The sequence below is a fragment of the Odocoileus virginianus genome, chromosome 18, assembly GCF_023699985.2.
Source record: "Odocoileus virginianus isolate 20LAN1187 ecotype Illinois chromosome 18, Ovbor_1.2, whole genome shotgun sequence".
Classification (NCBI taxonomy): domain Eukaryota; kingdom Metazoa; phylum Chordata; class Mammalia; order Artiodactyla; family Cervidae; genus Odocoileus; species Odocoileus virginianus.
This window is the reverse complement of record NC_069691.1, coordinates 17,203,391-17,224,925: the sequence shown is the minus strand read 5'-3', so window position 1 is coordinate 17,224,925 and position 21,535 is coordinate 17,203,391. Positions and strand designations below refer to the sequence as shown.

At 43.0% G+C, this 21,535-nt stretch overlaps 1 long non-coding RNA gene across 4 annotated transcripts in view; it reads left to right on the top strand.

Annotated features, from left to right (window-relative positions):
* Positions 1–18,944, top strand: part of LOC110149917 (uncharacterized) — a 54,313-nt gene extending 35,369 nt beyond the window's left edge. For 3 of the 4 annotated variants that reach the window (XR_011492679.1, XR_002317574.2, XR_002317572.2), the window contains 3 exons: positions 2,919–3,059; positions 6,470–6,613; positions 18,880–18,944. This is a non-coding gene — a long non-coding RNA (uncharacterized lncRNA). Of the gene's footprint in view, positions 1–2,918; positions 3,060–3,568; positions 3,830–6,469; positions 6,614–18,879 lie in introns of those variants that run through there. The other variant, XR_002317576.2, reaches the window with a different exon arrangement.
* Positions 18,945–21,535: the final 2,591 nt, after the last annotated feature.

Here is a 21,535-nt window from a genome sequence, read left to right as displayed (position 1 = left end):
GCAACTGAGCAACCAACCAACTACTTCCCAATGTGTATCCTAAAACAGAGATGAAAACACATCTAGGATGTACAACTCTGACCAATTGATCGTGGGCCTTACGGAATCTCTATTGGGAAGGATTCTGCGGCTGTACCCAGACTATACTGGTAGAGATGCATGCTTTGATTGTGGATCTTGATACCACATCTACCTTTGCCTCAAGATAGTTGTATGATGTTAGAGGAGTCATTTCACCATGCTGGACCTCAGTTTCTTCACATCTAAAACACAGAAATCAGGTTATCATTTCTTTCAGCCTTACCTTAAAACTCAAGATATGAAGAGGACTTTTTCTTTTACAGATTCATTCTCAGCTACTTCTTGTGCAGTCCACCAAAAAAAAAAAGGGGACCCTGGACACAATATGTTAAGAAATAATTCATTTTAAACCTTAAGCTAACTTAATGGCAGGCTCTATTTTGGTAGAGTGACAGTAAAAGTTTGACACTAACACACAACTGATTGTGACCATGTGTGGACATCAGCATGTGGGACTTCAATGGTCTGAGTTGAAGTTATGGTTGGGTGAGACCCTTAGCTCCTACTTAGCCGCATGTTCCATCTTTTCATTATTTCCTTATTTGTTGTTCTTTTTGTCTCTATTCTTTTTGCTCTACTCAACCGCCTTCCTTTTGAACCACGTTCCCTGGAGTCATAAGGGGACTGGATTCCTGCCTTGCTGGAAGTCAAGGCCTAGTTCTCAGCATTTGTGTTTTGGTAGTAGGTAGAAATGCTGGAGGATGGGTTGTTAGAGGGAAAGATTATAGGGGAAGATGTCCAGATGAAGTTCTCAAGGCTGAAAACCAGTTCTGTTCAGTTACTCAGTCATGTCCAACTCTTTATGATGCCATGGACTGCAGCACACCAGGCTTCCCTGTCCATCACCAACTCCCCGAGCTTACTCAAAGTCATGTCCATCAAGTCAGTGATGCCGTCCAACCATCTCATCCTCAGTTGTCCCCTTCTCCTCCTGCCCCCAATCTTTCCCAGCATCAGGGTCTTTTCAACTGACTTAGCTCTTTGCATCAGGTGGCCAAAGTATTGGAGTTTCAGTTTCAATATCAGTCCTTCCAATGAACACCCAGGACTGACATCCTTTAGGATGGACTGGTTGGATCTCCTTGCAGTCCAAGGGACTCTCAAGAGTCTTCTCCAAAACCACAGCTCAAATCCATCAATTCCTTGGTGCTCAGCTTTCTCTATAGTCCAACTCTCACATCCATCCATGACTACTGGAAAAACCATAGCTTTGACTAGATGGACCTTTGTTGGCAAAATAATGTCTCTGCTTTTTAGTATGCTGTCTAGGTTGGTCATAGCTTTTCTTCCAAGGAGCAAGCATCTTTTAATTTCATGGCTGCAATCACCATCTTCAGTTATCTTGGAGCCCCCAAAAATAAAGTCTTTCAATGTTTCCATTGTTTCCCCATCTATTTGCCATGAAGTGATGGGACCAGATGCCATTTTAGTTTTCTGAATGTTTAGTTTTAAGCCAACTTTTTCTCTCTCTTCTTTCACTTTCATCAAGAGGCTCTTTAGTTCTTCACTTTCTTCCATAAGGGTGGTGTCATCTGCATATCTGAGGTTATTGATATTTCTCCCGGCAATCTTGATTCCAGCTTGTGCTTCATCCAGCCTGGCATTTCATGTGATGTACTCTGCATATATAGTAGCACCAGCTAGGTCTTAGTCTCCTTATCTAAGGAGATAAGCCTGGTCTGCAGGAATCTGTAGGAACTACAAGGACCACCAACAACATCCTTGAAAGTGTCTTCTCCAAACTTAGCCTTACCCAAAGGGCATCTGAGATCCTTCTATTGGCTTGTTTTCTTGTTTTCTTTTTTTTGTTTGGCTTGTTTCTCAGGGCTGTCTCTGCTTCTCTGAGTTTGGGGGAGCCGCAGCAGATCATCCTGAAGATGATGGTCCTCCAAACCAGCTGCTCAGTAGACTCCTTAAGGAAGCTTTTGAAAAATAGTAATGCCCAGTTCCCACCCCCAGAGCTTCTGCATGAATTGGTCTGGTATAGAATCAAGAACTCATTTATGACTATGTTTTTATTCTTTAAATATTTATTTTTATTTGGCTGTGCTGAGTCTTAGTTGTGATATGCAAACTCTTAGCTGTGACATGGGGGATATTCTTCCCTGACCAGGGATCAAAGCTGGGTGGGGCCAGAGTCTTAGCCACTGGATCACAAGGGGAAGTCCCTTATGAGTATATTTTTAAAACTCTTCATGTGATTCAAGTGCACAACTGAGGTTGAGAGAGGACTGGAGGGTATTATGCTTAGTGACATGAGCCAGACAGAAAATGACAAATACTGTATGATATGTGGAATATAAAAAATACAACAAACTCCTGAATGTAACAAAAAAGAAACAGACTTGCAGATACAGAGAATGAGCTAGTGGTTACCAGTGGGAAGGGAGGGAGTTGCAATATAGGGGTAGGGAGTTAAGGGGTACAAACGACTATGTCTGAATAAATAAGCTACAAGGGTATATTGTACAAAACAGGGAATATAGCCAATATTTATTTTATAATAACTTCAAATGGAGTATAACCTTTAAAAATTGTGAATCACTGTGTTGTTTGCCTGAAACCTACATTGTATTATAAATCAACTACACCTCACTAAAATAAGTAAATAGAAATTTAAAGGCTGTCCATGAAAGAAAGGATGGTCCACATCAGAAGTAATCCACTGGTGACCTGTGAAGCTAGCATATGGACAGCAGATATATTTTGTTTGGCCAGAACAATGTTAAAATAAAAATTATCAAAGAAACAACCCTGAATTTGAGTACCTTTTCAGGAGGCGTGACACTCAGCAGGCTTTTGTAATTTCTATTATTGAACACTTGCTTGGTGTTTAGTTATACAGCTCCTGCTTTGCTGAGACGAATGTACAGAAAGCCAGCTGCTGTCCCCTCGTGAGAGGAAGAACACTGCTAGAGCGGTAGTGATCATGGTGGGGGCGATGGAGGGACAGTAAGGAGGTCATCAGAAGCTCCCAGGTAATCCACCTGAAATTAAGACTCCTCCCTTCCCTGAGTTCCTACCCATTAGCCACACTATTTTGAAGGTTATAGTAGCGCTCCAGCCCCAATTATATGACAGGCTACTTCCAAAGGGGAAAGAATCTCCCAGGATGGGTCAGTTTTATGGATGTTAATTGGACCCTGGTGCTAGGGGATCATGCAGCAGAGAAGCAGCACTTGGAGCCCACTCCAAGAAAGCTTCTTTTCAGGAGCCTTGTTTGGTACAGTGAGCTGAGGACTGTTGTTGCAGGCTTCTACCAGCAGCATGGATTGGCAATGGGAAATATTCCCCAAGGTCAGGAGCAGGGCCTTTGCCTCCATGTAGATAATCAGGAGGCATAGGAGGCACTCAGACATTGTAACTTTCCTGCCTCCTTCAGTATTTCTCAATATATAGGAAATCCCTTTCTAGAAAATTACGAACACCCTTTATCTCAAACTGTCAACACAAACAGTGGTACTAACCCATCTTTTTTCTACCACAGGTATTGATTCATTTTCTTGGCATCAGAGATTCTATCACACAGGTTTCAACCTGCTAACCCTGCTCCCACATGACGTCCCAGTTGCAGAGCAGGGCATTACTGTAGGTGTCAATGGATGGTGAATGGGTTTAGTTCATTCCCAGTTCCATTTTTGTATACTTACAGGTTGGGCTATACAAATCTCACAATTCACTTGGAGATCACACATTACTACTAGTACTGAAAGCTCAGGAGTAATCTTAATTCCTCAGCCATAAAAAAGAATGAAATAATGCCATTTGCAGCAACATGATGGACATCATACTAAGTGAAAGAAGTCAGACAGAGAAGGACATACCATATGATATCACTTACATGTGAAATCTAAACTATGACACAAAATGAATCTATAAACAAAACAGAAACAGACGCACAGACATAGAAAACAAACTTATGGTTACCAGAGGGGAGAGGGTGAGGGGAGTGATAAAGGAGCATGGGATTAACAGATACAAACTGCAATACATAAAACAGATAAGCAACATGGATTTACTACATAGCACAGGGTACTATATTCAATATCTTATATAATATTAACATATATCTCTACATTCAGTTATATGTATATAACAAAGTGATTCAGTTATATATATATACTTATAAGCTATAAACTATATGTAACAATCACTTTGTTGTATACTTGAAACTAATACTGTAAATCAACTATAATTTTTTTTAAAAAAGGAGTAATTATGGTGTGAATTAGCTGTACATTTTTAAACTGCCAAAGCCAGCCCCAGTTTGTAGTCAGGACTTCCATTTCTGCCTCCTTGAAAAGTTGTTACAAAAGGTCAGTTCAGTTGGTATCTTAACCCTCACTGTGTCCCCGTCTGCTTATGTCCACAGTGAAAAGGGCACATAAGCGGACAGGCCTGCATTCAGATTCAAATACGGTGGGAAGGAAGTGGCTTGGGTTCCTTTCTGCTGCAGCAGGCACTGTGGCCCCTCACCTTTCCAGACTCGGTATGCTATACCCTCAACTGCTGGGAACATAGCTGAGAGTCAGAATATACTATTTTTTTATTTCCTTGTTCATTCCTAAGACTCTGAAACACACAAAACTTATAAAACAAAGTCTGTATACCAGGATCTTATTTGGGGTGTGATTTTTGTGGCAATTTCTCCCCAGTCTTCTAGGCTGGACAGCACAGGTGAGCTATGCATGAATCCCTCAGATTCACTGCACATTTCTTCTATAGGACTACCCGTGTTGGGGGTCCTTCAATGGGAACATAAGAAAGGAAAGTATCTTTATTTGAACATATCTACCTCCCTATAGGCAGACAAAATTTCTACTGAAGAACTAGACCCATTTCGACTAAAACAAGCCTCATGAATGGAGGTCATTCTGGTTTTAATCTTTGCTCCTTCCTCTGGGGTAGTGGATGGTGGTGCAGTTCTCTAACCGTGAGCAGCTGGGACAGAGCCACCTTTTTGTTTATGAGGTTTTCACACATCTGTATATTCTCTTCATCATCATGTAAGGTATTTACAGGCACAAAAATTTATCTTCTGGACCGTTTATTGCTACTCCCAATGGGGAGACTGACTTTGATCTCTTCTTTTTCTGTTCTTACATTGGACTCTTGATCACCTTCTCATGTTGGAAGTCATGGATGGACTTCCAGGGTCTCATTTGCTGTTTGCTCACTCACTCAATGAGAGGTGCAGGGTCGCGTTAAACCCCTTCCTGTCCATTCTAATGCTAGGCGCAGGACCACACTGGTCACGTCTTTCTTGAGGTCACACTCGTGCACTGGTGATTCCAGTTCTTTGGAAGGTTTGACTCTGGAAACCAACCCAGTTCTGCTGTCTCTGTCATTGGACGGGCTTATGCCCAAACCCCAGTGTCCTGGATAAGGAGAAGTTAGCTCTCTGGCTGAACAATGTTTCTTTACCAAAATCTAATCCACAGAACACTAGGTAATGGGGATGTAAGTACTACACATGATATAAAGCAAAAAATGGTACCATGTGCGTCCTGATGGAGGAGTGGGGGCCTTGTACTTGTTCACTGATCCACTTATTTATGACATCCTTAGTGAGAACTCTAGGGGACACCCTTGACACACTTCCCAGGTCCCAGCTTTTCTGTGCTGCATGGTTAGCTGCTCACAGTTTCCCCTTTCCTCTAAGCTGACTGTGGCTGCTGAAGTCATCTTGTCTGCTGGGAGTTTATTCCCCACTGTGCACTCCCTGGCCTCTGCCACTCAGTGACTGACCTCGCTGTGGGAGGGAGTATTTGGAATACTGCCTTCCTTGCCTCCCAGGGGGACAAACTCTGAGTTGCAGCTGACTTTCCAGAGCTCCCCTGGGAATCAGAGACCAGGACTTTCTTCTGCCATTGCACCATTTCTTGACAGCATCCTCTTCTCTCTCCAGCCTCCCTGCTTCCTTAACAGTTTCTCCCAGAAGCATGTCCTTAATAAATCACATGCACTCATATTTCTTGGTTCAGGGTCTGTTTCTAAGAAAAAGCCGTCTAAGAGAAGCACCTTCTATATGCCAGGCAATGTGATTATGTTGTAGTGTGAGAGACCACAATAGGAAAATTAAAAATAAAATGTAAATAAGTTTTAAAATGTCATTAGACCAACGAGGACCTACTGTCTAGCACAGGGAATCCTGCTCAATGCTATATGACAGCCTGAATGTGGGGGAAGTTTGGGGGAGAATGGATACATGTATATATATGGCTGAGTTGCTCTGCTCTGCACCTGAAACTATCACAACATTGTTAATTGGTTATACCCCAATATGAAATTAAAAAAAAAACTTTTAAAATATCATTAGGCACCTTGGATCTGTAATGAAATCCATGGTGTGCTGGTCGGTGTCATTAAAAACTTAACTTACCTACAGGTAGAAGATCTGTTCTCAGAAAGCTATATGACTAATGCTGATGAAAATGACACAGACAGACAGAAAGGTCCACTGTGTTCTTGGGATGGAAGAATGAACATCGGTAAAATGACCATACTACCCAAGGCAATCTACAGATACAAGGTAATCCCTATCAAAATACCAATGGCATTTTTCACAGAGTTAGAACAAATAACTTTAAAATTTGTATGGAGACACAAAAGACCCTGAGTAGCCAAAACAATCTTGAGAAGGGAGAACAGAGCTGGGGGAATCATGCTCCCAGACCTCACTACACCACAAAGCTACAGGCAGAACTGCACTTTACACCTTGTCATTATGCTCTCAATCATAGAGTCACCTTGCCTCTCCCCACTGTGCTCTCTGCTCCCATCTTGACTCTGGTTCAGATTCTCCTCCAGTTATGCTCCCCTGGCTAATATCTGCTTGCTCTTCCATTACCACTGGGCTGGAGGAAGCACAAGCTGGAATCAAGATTGCCGGGAGAAATATCAGTAACCTCAGATATGCAGATGACACCACCGTTATGGCAGAAAGTGAAGAAGAACTAAAGAACTAAAGTGAAAGAGGAAAGTGAAAAAGCTGGCTTAAAACTCAACATTCAGAAAACTAAGATCATGGCATCCGGTCCCATCACTTCGTGGCAAATAGATGGGGAAACAGTGAAAACAGTGGCTGACTTTATTTTTTTGGGCTCCAAAATCACTGCAGATGGTGGTTGCAGCCATGAAATTAAAAGACGCTTGCTCCTAGGAAGGAAACTTATGACCAACCTAGACAGCATATTAAAAAGCAGAGACATTATTTTGCCAACAAAGGTCCGTCTAGTCAAGGCTATGGTTTTTCCAGTGGTCATGTATGGATGTGAGTGTCAGACTATAAAGAAAGCTGAGTGCCAAAGAATTGATGCTTTTGAACTGTGGTGTTGGAGAAGACTCTTGAGTGTCCCTTGGATTGCAAGGAGATCCAACCAGTCCATCCTAAAGGAGATCAGTCCTGGGTGTTCACTGGAAGGACTGATGTTGAAGCTGAAACTTTGGCCACCTGATGCAAAGAGCTAACTTATTTGAAAAGACCCTGATGCTGGGAAAGATTGAGGGCAGGAGGAGAAAGGGACAACAGAGGATGAGATGGTTGGATGGCATTACCGACTCAATGGACATGGGTTTGGGTGGAATCTGGGAGTTGGTGATGGACAGGGAGGCCTGGCATGCTGCGGTTCATGGGGTCACAAAGAGTCAGACACCAGACTGAACGACTGAACTGAACTTCCATTACCACTACCTGAAAGACCATTTTCTGTCATAGAAGCCTGCCCTCCCCACCACTACCCAACCCGACCACTAGGGGCCAGTGCTTCGGCCCAGGGAGTAGACCCAGCCTACCCTCCCTCCAACAAGGAGACAAAAGACAAAGTAGGATTGCCTTGAAAGCTCCCAGCTCACATGATCAGCTGCCCATCCTAAAAAACAAAGTCTTTTAACACTTCCATTTTTTTTTTTTTTAGCTCTTTTCTACGTTTTAGGTATGGAGTCCATGGATGCTAAAAGGCATACATGTATTCAGACAGGAGAATATGTGTTTTGCAAAGAGGGAAAGACTTCAGATGTTCCCGCTGGAGCCTATTTAACCTATTGCATAAAGCAAAATTCTAATGAGCTCTGTTACCTCCTTTCTGAGTCCACAGCAGATTGGAGAGAAGGTGGAGTCAACAGTGGTGTTAGGAATGGGCAGTAAGACAGGGAGAGAACAGGTGAAAATGGAAATAGAAGGAAGAACTCAGAATGTAGGACAGGCAGTTCATATGCAGACCACTAGGTTTGTAGTAGGAAAAAGTCGGATAACCATACTCAGAACTTTGCCACTTCTTAGCTCTTCATTGTCTTATTTATGAGCATAGAGTCATTTTTCACAAAAAGAAATAGGAGCCTCCTAGAAAATGATTAATGTTGGTCATTGTACTTTGTCATAGAAGGCAACAAAGAAAGTAATACACCTTTTAAAAAATGTTAATCTTCTGGTTAAATAGTAATAGCATTTGCTAAGTACAATGTGCTAATGTATTTATTTGCATGCATGCTCAGTTGTTTCCAACGCATTGTGACCCTGTGGACTGTAACCCAGCAGTCGCCTCTGTTCAGGGGATTTCCCATGCAAGAATACTAGAGTGGGTTGCCATTTCCTTCTGCAGGAGATCTTCCAGACCCAGGGATCAAATAGGAGGCTCCTGTGCCTCCTGCATTGGCAGGCCAGTTCTTCACCACTGAATTGTCATAACTCTGCAAGGTGGGAACTATCAGCATTCTCATTTTATAGGAAAGTGAGGTTTTGAAAACTTAAGTCTGGTGCCTGCCTGCCATCCAGTTGGCAGAACCAGCACGGGAATTAGGCATCACAGCCCACATCTTTAATCATTATCTTCTATCTGCAAAACCTGGCAAGTTATCATGGTCCATGGGTTACACTAGCAGCTCTTTGGAGCATTCTCTTTATTCATGGACCACGTCTGATAAACAGGGCTATCTCTTACTACTTAAACTGGCTAATTCCAAGAGAACATTCCAAGTAACAGAATAAATAGAATATTAACAAATATTTAATTTTTAAAAAGACAGTTAAATCATGAGAATTTATTTGATTCTGCTTCTAAGATATCTCCGTGTGGGGGGAACGTCCACAAGCTCTGGCGGAGGTGACTCGTGTTTACCAGTCCCTCAGGTCGTTTGTCTTTGCCAATCCACGGGCTTCTCCGCAGCCCAGGTCTCTGCCCTTATGAGAAATGTGGACACCTTCTCCTGCCCTCCACAAGAGGGCGCTGGGCTTCCCAGTACAGGACCCACCTAAGTGCCAAGAGACCCGCTGAAACAGGACATAGCCACTAGAGGGAAGCAGTGAGGTCCTTATGCTTCATTCTTCCCTGAGGTTCAAATTTGTAGTATTTGTTTTTGATGTCATCATTTGAAAGATGCTCCTATGTGACAGACAAATTTTATCGTACGCGGATGGTGCCGGAGAAAACAGGGCTCTGCAAACCAAGGGGACACACTTCAGTTCAGCATTTCTATCTCGTCAGGGTGAGTCTGATATCAGCAGTTAACTTCTCCGGAGGCCCCAGGTAGTTTACCTAGTAGAAAAGGTATTTTCTTCTGCTCAGTCTATTCATAAACATTTTGCAGGATCTACTGAATCCATTAATTTTTTCCCTGTTTCAAGAATGCATCATCAATCACGAACAACTGCAAAACATCAAATTCTTGTCATTTGTTTTTTGAGGGAGTTGGTGTGAATACAGAAATACAAGACAATGGAAGTGGGGTCAAGTCCACACAGAAGTAGCCCACACACTCATCAAATGAGTCATCTGTGTTCTGAAGGAACTGTGCCACCTAATAGCAACACCTGAAGACTCTGCCAGACGGCAGAAAGCTCCATCGGATATGCAATGAAAAGAGCTCTAAAGTGATTAACATAATGGTGGTGATTACTCTGGGTTTGATTTTTCAAGTGCCCTCTTCTGTACATGTGGCTAAGAACACATCGCTTGAATGGATACAGTTAAGATTTTAACACAAATAGAAGTGGGAGATTGAAGACGGTTCAAGATGTTCTTCAATAGGGACTAAAAAATGGCCGCTTAAAATGATGCCGTGGAGTGTATTTATTGATATGGAAAGATAGTCACAAAATACTAAGTTTTCTAAAGTAGGTTCTAAAGCAGTATGAGCCCACTTATGTAACATAAATTTATATCCATCCATTGAGAGAAGTCTGAAAGGCATAATATCTCTGGATGGTAGAATTATAAGCATTATTTCTTTTTTCTTTCTTTTGCTTATCCATGTTTTCAAATTTTTCTACCCCAACCATGTATTACATGTACAATTTAAAGTTCACCAAAATATACACTTTATATCATTCGCTCTGCAAGGCTTTGTTCAGGTAGAGTCATCCAATCTCTTTACACAGGATGGTCTCAGAATCACTCAATTTTTATCTGTCTATACTTATCCAGATTCACAGGTTGAATTAAGAACAAGCAGGAATAATTGCTACTTTCACGAGATGTTGTGTTTGTCATCTTGCTTTCAGAAGGCAAGTCCATGTTTCCCAACTATCCATTCAAGGCCCTGGTCCCCAATGCCAACCCAGCCGTCTGACATGTCCCATCTTATTCTCTTTCCCCAAATCTGTTCTTATATAGATTTTTTTTCTCACTCCCTGCATGTGCGGGGTCCCTGGCCATTGCTCAGTTTATCCATAAGCAGGTAAACTCTTTCCTCTGGCCTCACCCATCAAAATCTCCATCCTCCAAGGCCCATTTCAAATGCCTCTTCGCTGGAAGCCTTTCCTGAATTCCCACAGGCTGTGAGCAATTCAGTGTTGCGGGGGTGGGAGTGGGGGTGAGTGAGTGGTGAAGCCAGATGATGCTTCTATGGTCTCTGCTTTTCCTGGGTCCTTCTCAGGAACAGTAACTACATCAGCGAGCAGCCAGCAACCCCCATCAGCACCCCACCGGTAAAAGCGCATTTATAAGGTGAAATTATATAGCTTAACCGAGAATACATACAACAACAAGAACTGGATTCTTATTAAAATGTTCCATCATAACTCACAGGTTGTTTAGGAGAATTTCAAAAGCATCTCAGAACACACCTCTCCCTCTAGAGTCATAGCATAGGTTTTGGCAGAAATAATTTTGCTGGCTGTTGCTAATATAAAACAGCAGGAAAAGATGGTCTGGGTGCACACAAGGACATAAGAAGCAAGTCCACCCCACAGGTCCCAGGGAAACGGGGAGTCTTCTGACTTGGCAAAATGGACGTGGGCTCCGCAGGGCAGCAGGATGACGACGACTCCTCAACTCACTGCCTCCTCCTCACCCCAGCTGACAATTCTGGCAGCCCTGGAGGCCCCCCATCCATGTTTCCTGGTTCTGTCCTGCCCCTGTATCCCACCCTGAGATACTGCCACTTTCCAAGTGGGAATGATACTTCCACTTTCCAAGCTCCTCCCAGCCCATCTCTCCTGGGAGTCCCCTCAGTCAGGCAGTGGGGGTCTCACTGGGGTGTAAGTGGCCTGGAAGGGTAGTCACAGACTCCTTGGTTGGAGGGAGGCAGGTCCTGACCCAGCTGGGCTCAGCTTCTCATGGGGCTCCAAACCCCCCACGTGTATACACCTTGATCTCTGCCTGCAACCTTCTAAATTCCACTCCAACTCCCACCCAACCTCCAAGGCCAGCTGAGGTCTCTCTCACCTAGGAAACCTCCCCCTCCCCCTGCCTCTGCCCAAAGCATCTGTCCCCGCATCCTCACAGCATAGCCTTGCTGTCATTTGTCTAGTCTAGGGCACACGTGAGCTTTGCTGTCAGGCTGCCAGTTCCCAGGCCAGGGCCGACCACTTGCTGGCTATGTGACTCAGGACAGCTTACTTCCCTGCAACTTCCTCAGTTTCCTTACCTGTAAAATGGGAATAATCACAGTACCTGCCTTATAGAGTTGTTGTGAGGGTTCTATGAACTAAGCCAGAGTTTCTGCTGCATAATAAGAAAGTGTTCACTTTCCTCTGCAGAGCACATCTTTCTCAATTTAGCACATTCTTATTTAACTTTCTATCATTTACATCTTCTTTTCCTAACAAGGTTACAGTTCTTGTTTGTGCTGCAGCTGAGCCATTTATCTATAGTCCTTTTTTGGTAGTCTTCACAGCACATACCCCATAACCAACACAGTTCAGTTCAGTTCAGTCGCTCAGTTGTGTCCGACTCTTTGCAACCCCATGAATTGCAGCACGTTAGGCCTCCCTGTCCATCACCAACTCCTGGAGTTTACTCAAACTCATGTCCATCGAGTTGGTGATGCTATCCAGCCATCTCATCCTCTGTCGTCCCTTTCTCCTCCTGCCCACAATCCCTCCCAGCATCAGGGTCTTTTCCAGTGAGTCAACTCTTGGCATGAGGTGGCCAAAGTATTGGAGTTTCAGCTTCAGCATCAGTCCTTCCAATGAACACCCAGGACTGATCTCCTTTAGGATGGACTGGTTGGATCTCCTTGCAGTCCAAGGGACTCTCAAGGGTCTTCTCCAACACCACAGTTCAAAAGCATCAATTTTTCGGTGCTCAGCTTTCTTCACAGTCCAACTCTCACACCCATACCTGACCACTGGAAAAACCATTGCCTTGACTAGACAGACCTTTGTTGGCAAAGTAATGTCTCTGCTTTTTAATATGCTATCTAGCTTGGTCATAACTTTCCTTCCAAGGAATAAGCATCTTTTAATTTTATGGCTACAATAACCATCTGCAGTGATTTTGGAGCTCCCCAAAATAAAGTCTGCCACTGTTTCCCCATCTATTTCCCATGAAGTGATGGGACCAGATGTAGAGTAAGTGCTTAATAATTACTTACTGTTCAATTTACAAAATGGCAAAGGCATTGTCATCAGCAGAATAGACTAAACCAAACTTTCAGTCACAGGTCAGTGTACCCGACTCTGCAAAACAAACCACCCTGAAACATGGTGACTTAAAGACCCTGATGACCACTTCTCAGGGTTCTGTAGATCATCAGGGGGATTAATTCTGTTGGTTGGCAGCATTTGACCGGAGGGTCAGTGGGACTGGAAGGTTCAAGATGGCCTGACTCGTGTTTGGCGGTTGGTACTGGCTGTTGGCCGGGCTTCTTGGCTCCTCTCAACTTTTCGTTCTCCAGTAGGCTAGACTGGGCTTCCCAGCCTGGTGAGAGGTGGGGGTGTCTCAGGAACCTGAAGAGTTCCAGTGGAAGACACCTGCATGTCGAGGTCTAGGCTCTGGCCCTTGCCGTGTCACTGTCACCATAGTCTGTTGATCACAGCAGGTGCCAAGGCCAGCCCAGAGCTTAGGAGTGGAGAAACAGGCTCCCCGTTTGATGGGAGGAGGAGCAGAGTCATACTGCAAACGGGGTGTAGACAGAGGGGGCCCCAGTCCCGTGGGGCCATTGCTGTGAGCACCTCCCACACATCCCTGATAGGAGGCTTGGCAAACTTGTGAGATGACCGTCTTGGTAACCTTTCTCTACTGTGCGTTATGGTTTAACAAGGGATTGCACAAGCGCTTGCAATGTTGACCTTCACAGCAACCCAGAATTCCTCTGAGGCAGGAGAAGAGGTGTGACCCTCTTTACCATGCGTTAATAGAATAGAAAGCCGAAGTTGTACACGTTCCCTGACTCACACAGTGATTATGAACAGAATTAGTGCTAGTGTGGCAGTCTCATTTTTTTTTAAAGTAAAAGTGAAAGAAGCTCAGTTGTTTCCAACTCTTTGCGACCCCATGGACTAGACAGTCCATGGAATTCTCTAGGCCAGAGTACTGGAGTGGGTAGCACTTCCTTTCTCCAGGTGATCTTCCCAACCCAGGGATCGAACCCAGGTCTCCTGCATTGCAGGCAGATTCTTTACCAGCTGAGACAGCAGGGAAGACTTTTCTTGTGAAATAGTTGTCTTACAGAAAGTGTGGTAAGTAATACAAATAACCCACCCATGTGACACAGCCAAGCTTAAAGATGGGAATGTGAACAATTGATTGGAAGCCCCAGTGTACATCTGTCCCCATAACATGCCCTCTGTTTCCGTATCACCACCACCGTATCTCTGTGATGGCAGCTGTCTTTATTATTTTTATTTTTTACTTATTTATTTTTAATTGGAGGATAATTGCTTTACAATACTGTGTTGGTTTCTTCCATATATCAACATGAATCAGCCATAGGTATATATACACAACTTCCCTCTTGAAGCTTTCTCCCACCTCCCACCCCCCACCCCATTTCCATGTCTCTAGGTTATCACAGAGTACCAGGTTTGAGCTCCCTGTATCATACAGCAGATTGCCACCAGCAGCAGTCTTTAAATTATGTTTATTATTTCTACACATAGTTTTTATGGTTTATAAATATATTTTTATTCATAAATGACAACTACCATATTTCCTCATTTCTAAAGCACACATTTTTTTCCCATTATAGTTTATTCCAATATAGTTTATTGAATATAGTTTCCTGTATACTACGATCTTGTTCGTTATCTGTTTTATATATAGTAATTTGTATCTGCTAATCCCAAATTCCTAATTTATCCCTTCCCCTCCCTTTCCCCTCTGGTAACCATAAGTTTGTTTTCTGTGTCTGTGAGTCAGTTTCTGTTTTGTAAGTTCATTTGTATCATTTTTTTAGATTCCACCCATAAGTGATATCAAAATGTTGGTTTCGTTACGAAGCTGGATGGGAGGATGTAGTGTGACTGTGAAGTCAAGTAGGTTTGCTAAAACTCTCTTGTTTTTAACTTATCCTCCAAAATGTACAGCACACATCTATTTTTGCATTTGAATATCTCTGAAATCATGATGCTCTTATAACTGATGATACCTTCCAATAGCTAGGTGGCAATCATGCCCTATTGCCTGGACATCCAAAAGCAGCAGGACCAAACTTGCTGAAAATTGTGGAGACATTAGTTGGGGCACTCTTCCCCTTCAGGAATCAAGTGATTGTGAGGAGATTGTGGAGGTGATGATAAATCAGAACCATCCAGCCATGTTATAGAAGGAGGACTCTAAAGCTTAGCTATACCTAACTGTGAAAATAGCTTAAGGGCCCAGTGACAATGACTGTGAGTTTTCTTATGAGTTACTTAAGAATGCCTTATCACCTATCCTGTAGTTGGATGGAGGATTTATTATTTGGGAAACACAGACATCTGTGACTTCAAGTCAAGAGAATTTAGAAGAGTTAGGATTTATATGTGCAAAAGTTGGGGGAACCCATAACTGATTTATTTCATTTCTATTTCCCCTTTTTATGCATGCAGAGAGTAATATATGGTATAAAACATTGTCTAATCAAGTATAAAGTATCTAATAAGTGACAAGAAAGCATTTTGTCATAGTTTAGTTATCAGCATTTTTTTCTCTTAAGGATGGGTAAAGTAATGGTAGACCTTACAAACTTTTAAGTACAGGATGTTAAGTTGTACCTGCATTTCTGCATACCATGCATGGCTCTTTGTTCAACATTATGCTTTCGAGATTTTTTAGTTTGATAAATCCAGCCCCGTTTCATTCATCTTAACTCCTGAATAAAATCCATCATATAAATATAGCATGTTTAATGTATCACATTTTATCCATTCTCCTACTGATGGACACTTAAATTGCTTCTATTTTTTATTTCAAAGAATATAGTTATGAACATCTTCCTTAAACTTCTTATGATGAAGCTTTCTGGATCACAGAGCACACATATCTTTGACTTTACTAGACCTTCTCAAACTTCTCTCCAACGCATTGAATTTACATGCCCAGAAGCAGTGGTATGAGAGGCCCCAGGTGCAAGAGCCCCTTGACTGGATTTGCAGTCTCCTTTCTCATTCCCTCCAGTTCACTCCCCTTACATAGTCCACGTGATCATGGAAACACACAGCAGGTCAAATCACAACTCAGCTTTAACCCTGCTGTGGGTTCCCGCCGAGTTTACCGACAAGGAGGCGATGGCTTCCCTGGTTCTCAATGGGCTCTGTAGACTCTTCTCTTGCTAACCCTGTATCTCAGCAGGGCCAGCCCTGACACGACAGTCCGGCGGCTTCACAATCCTTCTAGTTCCTAGCAAGACACACACTCCTTGCCCCTCCCAGCCTGTGCATGTGCCATCTCTGCTCTCTGGAATGTTCTTTCCAACTGAACTACCCCCATCCCACCTGACATCCTGTTCTGCTAACTCATCCTTCATGTCTAAACATATCCCTCTCTTTCTCCTCAGAGTCTTCTTTGACCTCTCCTGAACTGTTGTAGGAAGGGGGACCCCTTCCAGGGCCCCAAAGTGGGCTCGTGTCGAACCTTCAGAAATGAATTGTCCAAGGAGACACATGTGCTGAGAAAGCAAGAGGTTTTGTTGGGAAGGGGCGCCTGGGCGGAGAGCAGGAGGGTAAGGGAAACTGGGAGAACTGCTCTGCCACGTGGTTCACAGTCTCGGGTTTTATGGTGATGGGGTTACTTTCTAGGTTGTCTCTGCCCATCATTCCGACTCACAGTGCTCAGCCAAGATGGATGCCAGAGAGAAGGATTCTGGGAGGTGACCAGACACATGGGGTCTTCTTTTGACCTTTCCCAAACTCTTCCAGTTGGTGCTGGCTTATTAGTTCCGTGTTTCTTAGCAGGACCTCCTGTTGTAAAACAACTCATGCAAATGGTTACCATGGTGTCTGGCCAGGGTGGGCGATTTCAGTCAGCGTGCTTCCCCTAACACAACCACCACAGCCACTTCCACTGCCGCCATTGGAGCATCCGCCATAGTGTCTCACCAACACGCCCCACAGCACCTCCTCACATGGTGCTGAAATGGCCTCTTTGCTTGTTTGGACCTTGCACTAGACTTTTATGCTCCCAAAATTGGGAGTGGAGGGGGGCATTGCCAGTCTTGCCCACTGCTGTGTTCTCACCTAGCAGCTAGTCTACACAGTCTTCAGCAAATTCTGTGTTTGTTGAGTGAAGGAGAACATGAGTCAAGTCAGCCCTGAAACCCAGTTATTTGGGTCTCAGTTCTTTGTGTTTCCTACCACAGGTTCCTATGCCACCCAGGACAGCTCTTCTTCCTAAACCGACAAATTGTTAGCAGAGGGTCAGGTGGGCTGCACAAGCAACCATGAGGGGAATATACCAAAGAAATTCAGAATTTGGGTATCAAACTAAAGAAATGCCTTTTGGGTTCAGGGCAACTGAAAGCCGTTAAGTGGGCTCCTGGATTGAGATGAGGCGTGTTCACAGGAATGACTGTGTGCTGTCCCCAAAGAGGGAGTGAAGGAAGGTACCAGCGGGGCCGGTCCTGTTCGCAGCACCTACACTGTGCAGCCTGAGTAACAGAAGGAACCTTTGGAGATGTTCCAGAAGAAACTAACCATTCTATAAATAGGATGGGAATAGAATGCAAAAGGGTGAAGTTAACATCAAGAGATTGTAGCTAGTCTGGGATTATTTTGAAAGAATGTGCTCTAGATGTTCAGTTTGTTTTTTAAGATAAGGAATGAAATTGGCCGATCCTGACAACCCTCTCCTACAACTCAAGAAAAAGGCAGAAACATTTTGGTTCTGAAACATTGATGTTGTCGCAGGCTTTTGGGCAGAATAACAAAATCCTGGATTTAGGAACCCAACAACTGCCTTCCAAGTTAAAGAGCCTGTGCTGACATCTCCTAAATCAGGAGTTCTTAGATGCTAGGATGCATTCAAGGAACCAAAAGAGGGCTCAGAGCTTCTCATGCACTAGGGCTGTGTGAGGCAGGATATTTACATTTCTAAAAAGTTCTTAGAACTATAGAAATAAATGAAGTGTTAACACATGCTACAACCTGGATGAACCTCAAGAACATTATACTAAGTGAGAGAAGCCAGCCACAAAACATCACATATTGCATGACTCCATTTCTGTGCAATGTCCAGAACTGGCAAGTCCACAGAGGCAGAAAGTGATTAATGGTTGCCGGGGGCTGAGGGGTGGGGGTTGGGGGTGGGGGGTGGAAGGAGTGACTGCTTACTGGGCACAGGCTTTCCTTTCGGAATGATGGAAATGTTTTGGGACTAGGTAGAGGGGGATAGTTGCACAGTACTAAGAAAGTACTACATGAGGATGAGTGGTACTCTTTAAAATGGTCAATTTGATGTTATGTCATTTTTTACCTCAATTAATTGTAAAAGAGATTCCTAAGTAATGCTGATACTCTGGTCCAGGGACTGCACTCTGAGAGCCACTGTCCTGGGTTACAGCCCAGAGAGGGGAAGAGACTGAAGGAAGATTGACTTGCAAAGTGGATGGAAGCCTCTATGTGAAGGGCCAAACTTGTCTATGGCTGAGAATTCTGAAAGTCTGAAACACTTGTTATGTTGAAATCTTTGTTCTCAGTTTGGGTGGGGACCCAACAACTGGTAGCTGCTTCCACATTTCAGATCTAAGCCCTGGATCACCTAAACCCAGGAGTGGCTGACAACTGGTTTTGCCCTTCTCAACTGATCACTCACCTCTAGCAGCTTATTCTTTATAAGCTTTATTGACTTTACAGGATGAGGAAACAGTTGCCAAATGCAGAGAGAATTTCTTTGGATGTAGTCATTGGTGTTCTGTGAATCTGAGCACATGACTGGAGAAAGCGTGAGAATTCTTCCCTTTCACCTCATCAACCCTGTCTCCAGACACTTTGCTCTCCTTAGAACCATTTATCTTTGTAAAGAACTTGGAGAAGGTGGAGATGATTTAATCCCCATTGTAATATGTAAAGAAGTGGATTCATATGTAATATGAAGCCAGAAGTACTAAGCCCTTCTGAATGCCTTGACCAATTGTTTCCTTTCTCTGTGCTTGTTCCTCAAGGGAAAATGGAATAAGAATAACCACCTTCATAAGACTCTTGGGAGACCCAAGCAAGCCGCTTGTAATTATCAAGCTTGTTATTTCCCACGGTTACAGTGTTGCTCCACTCCTGTCTTCAGGATCCAATCCTGTGTCTCACATCCTCTGAGTGAGGCCTCTCCTCACAAGGAGGGGCAGTTCTGTATCTTTGTTACTATGGGGACACATGAAAGATGGCATTGATGTATGCCACATCATAAGATGCATTTTTATTGAAGTATAATTGCTTTGTGATGTTGTGTTGGTTTTTGCTCTACCACGAGGTAAATCAGCTTAAGTACACTTTATCCCCTCCCTCATGAACTTCCCGCCTGCCACCCCCACCCCACTGCTCTCGGTCATCACAGAGCATTGAGCTGGGCTCCTTGTGTTATACAGTAGCATCCCACTAGTCATCTATTTTGCACCTGCTAGTGTAAATATGGGTAAATAGTCAGTGTAAATATGTCAGCGCTACTCAGTCAGTGCGTCCCACCCTCTCTTCCCCCCACTGTGTCCACAAGTCTGTTCTCTATGTCTGCATCACTATTCCTGCCCTGCAAATAGGTTCATCTCTACCATTTTCTAGATTCCATCTATAAGCATTAATATATGATATTTGTTTTTCTGACTTACTTCACTCGGTTTGACAGATTCTAGGTCCATCCACGTTACTCCAAATGACCCATTTCCCCCCCTTTTATGGCTGAGTAATATTCCATTGTGTATATGTACCACATCTTCTTTATCCGTAATTCAAAAAGACACATATACCTCATGGTATGCATTTGTGTATTATTTAAGAAAAATCAGTGCTGCTTTAGAAGACAAGGAAAGGAAATAGGAAGTGTGGATATATAGATTGGTGGCCCAGGAGACATGATAAGAATATAGAGCATGTAAATGCTGAACAGAGAGAGGAAAGAATGGAGGGACCAAGAGGTACTTAATGTTCATGGTGTTGTTAACAGTCATAGGGCCTTAAATGGACTTTGATTATGATGGCCGTTCTGGTCCCAAGAAACCCAGCTGGAGACCATAGCTGCTCATCAGGCTAAGGGGCAAACTACAGCTTTGACCAAGAGCGCTTACTCCTGGGTTCCTTCACAGGAGCCAGTGTGTATTGTTGACTGTAGACCTTTCATCTGCCAGTTTTCCTTGTTCAAACATCCACTCTGGCCCATGTACTCATACTATAGGAAGGGGCAGGATCGATGGTTGCCAGGAGCTAGTGGTTGGCGATGGGAGGCTTGACTACAAAGAGTAGAAGAATTTGGAAGAGGGCAGAGAACTGGTCTATATCATGACTGTGGTGATAGTTTCATGAGTGTATACGCTGGCCAAAATTCACAAAACTATATGCTAAAAAGTATGAATTTTATTGCATGTAAATTATACCTTAATGAAAAAATACAAAGAAGTACAATTTATCCCCCTCCCCAAATTATAGTTCATTTGTTCTAGGATAAAACCAAGAAGCTGTTTTACAACACTCCCCAGGTGGAGAGTATCTGCTTCAGTCTAAGATGGAGTAAGAGGGAGTGGATTTTCCTTCTTACCTGAGACAACTAAATAAACAGGTAAGGTATAGGAAACAGTCATTTCCAAGTCAGTGGACAGCAAGCAATACCAAGGATAGTAAGCCTTGCAACTTGAAGTTGATAAATATATTTATGATCTTGATTTTGGTGGTTTCCTGGATGTGCATGTATGTTAAAACTTATCAAATTGCTAACTCTATTTATAATATATTGAATGTGACTTATATCTCTATAAAAGTTTTTTTTATTTAAAAGTCCCCAGGTGATTCTAAGTGTATAGCCAGTGTTGAGCACCATCCACCCAAATATATGGCCTTACTTGGATCTAGTCTATAATTTTCAACCATGTTACATTAAATTCATATTATTAGAATCATATGAAGTTAGATCCTATGATTCTAATAATTTGAATTTAGTGTAACTTGATTGAAAAATATAAAGTACTAATGTTTTTTGGAAGACATATTCTGCATAAACAGAACTCATGTTGGAAAATAAGTTTGCATTTGCAGGAATAATACTTATTGATAATGGTTCTTTTGATAGCTCACTGTAAAGAAGAGAAATCAGACCTTACATGGAGAATTTTTAATTGTTAGTACAAAATATGTTGATAAGAACTGCTAGACAATTTGGAACATGTATTAAAAGTCTCAAAATTTTTCAGAACATTTAAACTGGAATTTAAACTAAGGACATAAGAAATGAATGCAAGGATACCATTGAAGCAATACTGGATTTTTCTTTTTTTTTTTTTCAAAGAGCAGAGTAACTTTTCCCAGAAGTTCCCTACAGACTTCCTTCTTGTCTGTTTGGCCAAAATATTGCCACATGTTTGTTCCCAAGCCATTCACTGGAAAGATGAGTAGAATTTTCCAGAATGACCTAGACCAGTTAAGTTGCATTTCCTCAGGCCAGAGAAGGTCCCAGTCTTCCCTTGGGCTCATGGCTGTCCTATAGTTGAACAAAATCAGGGTTGACTTGCCAAGGAGAAAGTAGAGAAGTGGTTGTTAGGTAACACGGTAAATGGGATATGATTCCATTTTTAGAAAGAAAAGTGAACATAGATAGGCATCCCACCCAAACAATGGATGAAG